General features: G+C 42.2%; 1 non-coding gene across 1 annotated transcript; it reads left to right on the top strand.

Moving 5' to 3' along the window:
• The first annotated feature begins 7338 nt into the window (after positions 1-7338).
• On the top strand, positions 7339-7410 carry TRNAQ-UUG (transfer RNA glutamine (anticodon UUG)). Its single transcript has one exon. It is a non-coding gene; the product is annotated as a tRNA-Gln (tRNA).
• The last annotated feature ends 538 nt before the right edge of the window (positions 7411-7948 follow it).

Genomic DNA, 7948 nt, shown 5'->3' on the forward strand with positions numbered 1-7948 from the left:
GACAAAAAACCCAAGCAGCTTCACTTCACAAAGCCAGAATACTGTTTTATGTCGTACTGTATAAATTCCAGTCTTCGCAAAGGCTTTCACGGCCGGGATCTAATGGTTTTCGGAGCCCATAAAAACCCACAACAACCATTCCTTAGCTCCTTGTCAGAGGTGGTCTTTCTCAGTCACGGCATCCTGAAAATCTCTTCCTCCACACTCTTTCTTAAAAACGAACCAACAAAAAACACATTCCCCCTTCAGTGAGCAAAATAGGCAGGCTTATAAGGCAGCTCCCAATAATTAAATTGTAAAATAACTGAAATGCTGCTATCAAACCCTCCAAGGCTTTGAAACTTCCTGTTTTTCATTCACATTCTCCAACTCAGTAAATCACCAATAAAACAATAAAAGCCATTTTAAAAGATAAACAAGAGAAGGAATGGAGCACAACACAAAACATAAATTCTGCCCTCGCAGTAGTCAATATAGGAAGGAAGAATAGAAAATTGCCATGCTATTTGGATCAGCATTCACCATTAGATGCTGGAATATTATGTATACTGAGTGGCAGCTGCAACCAGAGGGATCATATGTGAAACACAGATTGTAATACAGATATTGAAACTCAAATATAGCCTTTTTTTACATTGATTAATAAATGGAGCTAACAAGTGGTGTGGTTTGTCAAATCTTAGATAACAGATAAGATTTAAATTAGGAATGTAATATGTCCTAGCATACAAAGTCTAAAAGCAATAAATTAATTAATCTTTTATAAAATTAGCAAAAGGAGGACTTTGGCTTCCAACAAAATGCCTGTAATTTACAAAGCCCTTCAACTGATACCCTCCATCACTTTCAGTTTTGTGGCTGGAAGGAAGACCTGCTGATTGTCTGCTCTTTTGAATCCTTGAGAAGTTCAATTTATGAAAGGTAAAGGCAGTGACACATGGACCCTGTTGAAAATAGGACATGTGGGGGCAGAGAAGCATTTAGGATTGCTACTGGCTAATTACTTGTTTATTATGACCTAACTGACTTATAACCATCCCAAAGAAAAGGAAGTGCAAGAAAGCAAAGTGGCTGTCCAATGTGGCCTTACAAATAGCAGACAAGAGAAGGGAAACAAAATGCAGGGGGAGATAGGGCAAGTTACAGAAAAATGAATGCAGGCTTCCAAAGAATAGCAAGGAGAGACAAGAGGGTCTTCTTAAATGAACAGTGCAAAAATATAGAGGAAAATAATAGGGAAAAACCAGAGATCTGTTCAAGAAAATTGGAGATGTTAAAGGAACATTTTGTAAAAAGATAGACATGAAAAAGGAAAAAATGGTAGGGACCTCACAGAAGCAGAAGATATCAAGAAGAGGTGGCAGGAAAAGACAGAGGAATTATACCAGAAAGATGACTGGATTTAAGAGACTTGAGTTTGGTAGATGCAGTGTGGCTGGGATACGTTTCTCTTTACCTTTCCTGGACTTTGTGAACTATAAATAATAGAATTTGGTGGTTTTCGGGAGAAGAAAGGAGCTGACGTGGCCAACTGGACTAAGGAGCATTAAGGGGTTAATGAAGATCACAAGACGAGCTTCAAGGACAATCTACTGGACAGTTTGAGAGTCTGTGATTGTTGTTTTGTTTGTCGGACTGCAGACCGCATGGGAGTCTAATAACAGAAGCTTGCTGAACTTAGGAGAAGAAGAAATAACTGGGCTAAAAGTTGATTTTTATATGACAATATTTGGATAAAGATTGGAGGGAGATCTAAGGGGAGGTTTATGAGGAGGGGTCTGGATTGTTGATAAAATTGTGGAAACTGTGGAAGGATTTCTAGGGGGTGATTATTTTGGTATCTATACAAACCCCAAAGCCTGAGATGGACCCAAAAAATTCAAAAGAACAAATGGAGACTTGGTCTGTTCAATCCCAAAATTCTGGAATAGTGGTGCAAGAAATAGAAAAGGAATGGCAGATTAATATACAACGGACAATAATAACAGGGTTTCAGCGAGTGAATGCGGGTCTTAGCAAAATAGAAGATTTGATGAAAGGGACAAAAGAGGGGACAGTAGATGCCAAACAAAACTTAAATGAAGTTGTACAAACTTTAGAATCGTCTGTATTAGACATGACACCAGGTAACATGAATGCAATAGAGAGTTATCCAGTGACCCATGCAGCTTTCAAAATTAAAAAGCATTATGACAAAAATCTTAAGGAGGCAGAGATACTGAAACCAGACAATCTTATGGTGAAAATATGGGAAGTGAAAAAAATGGATATTCTGTCAGATGGGTTGAAAGACTGTTCAATTCAAAAAGAAACTGAACGATGGGATGTATTGTATAAATGGCAGCAGTTACCAGACAATGTTGGAATAAAATTAAAATTAAATGATAAGATAAAAGCAGGAGGGTTATCAAACTGTGAAAAAGCAAAAAGTTGATATGGATTAGTAATATGAATTGATTGGATGATGGTATACTTTATGTTCACCTATCCCCCAAAACCATTTTTCCTTCTTCCCTATCCCCTCTTTCTTTTTGTACCCTCCATCCCTGTTCCTAAATAAATATTAAAAAAAAAAAGTTGGGCCCAATGCATTTCAATGGGGGAGGAAAAAATTCACAAAAAATTAACGAAGACTCAGAACAAAGCCAGACTAAGTTTGCACACGATTTAGAACGTGCTCTAACGAACCCAAGCATTTAAAACAGTTGCTGACTTTTAGTTAATTTTTTGTGAATTTTTTTCTCCCCCATTGGAAACAATGGAGCCCAACTTTTGACAGCTCCATTGTTTCCTATGGGGGAGAAAAGAATTCACAATAAATTAATGAAGACTCAGAAACTGTTTTAAATGCTTGGATCCGTTAGGGCACCTTGCAAAACCTGTGCAAACTTAGTTTGGCTTCGTTCTGAGTCTTCATTAATTTTTTGTGAATTTTTTTCTCCCTCATAGGAAAGCATGTTGCTGTCAAATTTTGACAGCTGTCAAAAGTTGGTGGGGGAAAAAAATTCAGCAAAAAATTAACGAAAAGTCAGATCAAACCCAAATTAAGTTTTCACCGGTTTTAGAAGGTGCACTAACGATTCCAAGCATTTAAAACAGTTTTGAACCTTTTAAGACAGACTTAAATTTGCAAAAAATGGACATAGCAAAACCATTGAAATGCATTGAATAGGCTTCAGTGCATTCTAATGGAGGAAACATTGTATCGCTTAACGATGTTTCCTATGGGTTTTTTCGCTTAAGGACAGCAATCCGTGCCTATTGGAACGGATTAACCGGTTTTCAATGCATCTCTATGGGAAAACGCGTTTTGCTTAACGATGTTTCCCATAGCGATGTTTTTTTTGAACCAATTAACATCGTTAAGCGAGGCATCACTTGTATATTATTTTCCTCTATTTCTTTGCATTGTTCATTTAAGAAGGCCCTCTTGTCTCTCCTTGCTATTCTTTGGAAGTTTGCATTCAATTTTCTGTAACTTTGTCTATCTTGCTTGCATTTTGTTTCCTTTTTCTTCTCTGCTATTTGTAAGGCCTCATTGGACAGCCGCTTTGCTTTCTTGCATTTCCTTTTCTTTGGGACAATTTTTGTTGCTGCCTCCGATACAATGTTATGAGCCTCTATCCAAAGTTCTTCAGGCACTCTGTCCACCAGATCGAGTTCCTTAAATCTGTTCTTCACCTCCACTGTGTAGTCATACGGGATTTGGTTTAGATTATACCTGACTAGCCCAGTGGTTTTTCCTACTTTCTTCAGTTTAAGCTTGAGTTTTGCTATAAGAAGCTGATGATCAGATCCACAATCAACTCCAGGTCTTGTTTTTGCTGACTGTATAGAGCTTCTTCATCTTAGGCTACAGAGAACATAATCAATCTGATTTCGGTATTGCCCATCTGGTGTTGTCCATGTGTAGAGTTGCCTCTTGTGTTTTTGGAAAAGAGTGTTTGTGGTGACCTACTTGTTCTCTTGACAAAACTCTATTAGCCTTTGCCCTGCTTCGTTTTGAACTCCAAGGCCAAACTTACCTGTTGTTCCTTTTATCTCTTGACTCAGTACTTTAGCATTCCAGTCCCCTTTAATGACAAGAACATTTTTCTTCGGTGTCAGTTCTAGAAGGTGTTGTAAGTCTTCATAGAATTGGTCAATTTCAGCCTCTTCAGCATCGGTGGTTCGTGCATAAACCTGGATTACTGTGATGCTGAAACGTATGCCTTGGATTCATATTGAAATCATTCTATCATTTTTGAGATTGTATCCTAGTACAGCTTTTCCCACTCTTTTATTGACTATGAGGGCTACTCCATTTCTTGTACGGGATCCTTGCCCACAATAGTAGATATGGTAATTGTCTGAATTGAATTCGCCCATTCCCGTCCATTTTAGTTCACTGAAGCCCATGATGTCAATGTTTATTCTTGCCATCTCCTGTTTGACCACATCCAGCTTACCAGGGTTCATAGATCTTACATTCCAGGTTCCTATGCAGTATTTTCCTTTGCAGCTTCGGACTTTCCTTTCACTTCCAGGAGCGTCCGCAGCTGAGCATTCTTTTGACTTTGGCCCAACCACTTCATTAGCTCTGGAGCTACTTGTACTTGCCCTTAGCTCTTCCTCATTAGCATGTTGGATGCCTTCCGACCTGAGGGACTCATCTTCCGGCATCGTATCTTTTAGCCTTTTGTTTCTGTTCATGGAGTTTTCTTGGCAAAGATACTGGAGTGGCTTGCCAGTTCCTGTTCCAGGTGGATCGCATTTAGTCAGAACTCTCTACTATGACCTGTCTGTCTTGGGTGTCCCTGCAGGGCATAGCCCATAGCTTCTCTGAATTACTCAGGGAGGAAGTGGAAGCCCCTTCGCCACAATAAGGCAGCAATCTGTGAAGGGGGTAAGACACTTCTATGACTGGCAGAAGGTTCTAGTAGCAGGTATTATATAGTATGGGTAGAAAAAAAAGGACCACAGTATTCAAAGGCCTATTAACACTGAACAGAGAGGATGGATCATCATCTCTAGGCATTGCTTCTGAATCTAGAACAAAAAGGGCTGTTAAGAGAGCTTGAGTACTGTAGGAGGATGACCTTAGGACAATGATCAATCCACATAAATTAGCTGTTGCTTCTTTGGGATCAATGCTCATTTATTAGCATTTTCTTGCTGCATTTGACAGAATGTTTGTATCTTTTAAAAGCATTGTGGAGGGTTCCCCTTCCCCTGAACTCAGAAAAGTTACTTGTTTAGACTACGTTTTCTTGGATCCCTTAGCTGATATGACCAGAGGAAATTGTCTTTCTAAAAACACACACTCCCTCGCTCACTTGCTCGCTCTCTTCAGATTCAGAACGCTGTTATTATCTGTCTAAGCAGAACTATGAGGAAAATACTGATGGGGAATGCTAGCTACAGATTTAGCATGTAGATAAACTGGAACAGGGTCAGAAGTGGGCCATAAAGATGAACAATGTTGTGCACATCCACTACATTATGATAATGATTATGGTCATAATGATTATTGTCCTGCCAGGCAGATGGAGAGACACTGTCAAATTTTCTGTCGCATGTGCCAGCACTCAGGTTTAAGATACCATATGCACCTTGACCTGAGTGGATGCCATCATATATGCTCCAACACAGGCATCAAACTGTCTCAAATTAGGGGAAATCAGTTCCCTGGGGAAAAGGTAAATGGGTTGAGTATGTTTAGCCAAGAAAAGACTGAGTACAAATTTGATGGCATTCTGTAAAGACACTATGGGCCCATTTCCAAGCATAATTCAAAGTCTGGTTATGACCTGTGAATCCCTATATGGCTTTAAGACAAAACTGCTTGAGGGATTTTTTTCATTTCCCCATATGAGGGTGTCCAGGTCCCAAGATATCCAGCAGAGTCTTTCTCTCCTCCCGCCCCCTATCCTCACAAGCATGTTTGACAAGGACATGAGGGAGTCTTTGTAGTGCCTGCTTCAAGGCTGTGGAGCTCTCTTCTGTCGAAAACCCGGCTAGCCACCTCTCTACTGTTCTTCCCTCAGCAAAGTCCTTTGGTTCAGGCCGGCCTTTGATCCTCGTCCAGCTGCTGAGGAGAAAGTCTTTTAATAGTCAATGTTCTGTCTCCCCTACCCATTATGTGGCTGGCATGTTTTTTTTAATGGTTGGAAGTGGGCCTTTATTTTTAATTGTGTAACCGATTTGCATTTTAATATTGTAGTCCATTGGCCAGTATCCTGTACATGGAACAGCAAATGTGAAAGCAGCTGCAACAATGGAAAGAGGTCCAAGTTTTTGCTTGGTTGCACATCTAGATGCCCAACCAGTTGTACAAGCAGCCAAGCAACTAGACCTCTCTGCATAGGCCGCAGGAGCTTTCATGAATGCAGGGAATTGAACAGACCACTGGCCCTTGTGTTTTTAACTGGGCCAAAGGCAGGGAAATAAGCAAGCAAGCAAATAAATAAATGCCAAGCAAAGTAAAGCAGTCACATTAAAGTGGGCCAACCTATACTCTTTTATGCCAGAGGGCTGCAGGACTGCATCTAATCGTATTAAGTCACCAGGTGGTAGATTTCGGCTGCAATATTAGGAGAAATGTTTTGGAGGTAAGGGTAGTTTGGTAATAGAATCAAATTGTACCTAGAAGTGCAGTAATTTTGCCTTTGCTGGAAGCCTTCCGCTAGAGACTAGCCAGCCATGATTTGGAGAGAGATTCTAGCTGTGCATTGCTTGCTGCTAAGAGAGTGTTGGGTTAGACTGAGGATCTGTCAGCAGGGCCGCTGATTGCATTTGTACATATTTTTTTAAAAAATGTATTTTTCCGTGTCCATTTATTTCAGATACCATGAAAGGAAGCTGAACGTCGGATGGCTACCATGCAGAAACGAGGTGCATGCTTTCCGTGTAGAAAGCGGAGGCCTTGGTTATATTTGGGCTGGGATTTTGGGGGGGGGAATGTACAGTAGTCCAAAAAAAGTAACTCCCCACATCTCTGAGTTAGGCTAGCTGGAAGATTTCACTGGGTAGGGAGGGAATCTCTCTGAAGTCGTCTCAGTCAGCCTCGCCTCCAAGCCTGGTCGCCCTCGTGTGGTGAAAGCGTCGTGCAATGTCCGTCCCTTCGAACGTAGCAACAGCCGCGGGGGTCGCTGTACAGTCTCTCAGGTTATTGCAAAGGGGCAGAAAAGCACGCACAAGGTTTGCCTCACGCCGCCTTTATTTTTAAGCCACCTTCACCTGCCGGCGTCGTCCTCTCAACCCGACTCACTGGGTTACGAGAACATCAACCATTGGGAGACCAAGCCGTGTGGCTTAACATTGACTCAGGAAGGCGCCTGCTCCACTCAGAAATCAGCAGGTCCCATGGTGTAATGGTTAGCACTCTGGACTTTGAATCCAGCGATCCGAGTTCAAATCTCGGTGGGACCTCAGAGGACTTTTTTTTGTTTTGACTAACTGGTGTGCTAGTAAAATAGAAAGCCGTCTTAAGAAGCAGAGGAGGGCTACCAAGGCGGGAAGGGGAGGGAGAGAGAGGGGGGTTGCATTTTGCGCTCGCAAGTGACTGGCGCTTGTTACTGCGCATGCGCACGTCTGTTGGCGGTGACAGTGGGTAGAACTCGGGGAATCCGAAAGCAGCCGAGAGAGCGCGAGGGTTTGGAGGGCGAGGAGGGCACGGGGGGGGGGGGAGGTGGAGAGGGGGGATCCGTTTAACGGTAGCACTGCTGGAGAAGGAGAAGGCTAGCTAGCCTGCAGCGAGGAAAGGAGCGGACCCTGCCTCTCCTTCCTCCCCCATCTGGTGTATCTGGCGCGTGTCTGCCTTGTTCGTTTTTCTGCTCCTGGCTGGAAATTAATTTTAAAGACACTCCCCCTTCCCTTGTAAGGAAGGCGAGGCAGCCCAAGGTGCTTTGCTGCCTGAGGCAGCGCGGCGAGAAGCACCCCTTGCCCCTCACTCAGGCAGGTTTTTGGG

The sequence above is a fragment of the Pogona vitticeps genome, chromosome 6 (genome assembly GCF_051106095.1).
Source record: "Pogona vitticeps strain Pit_001003342236 chromosome 6, PviZW2.1, whole genome shotgun sequence".
In the NCBI taxonomy this organism is placed as follows: Eukaryota; Metazoa; Chordata; class Lepidosauria; order Squamata; family Agamidae; genus Pogona; species Pogona vitticeps.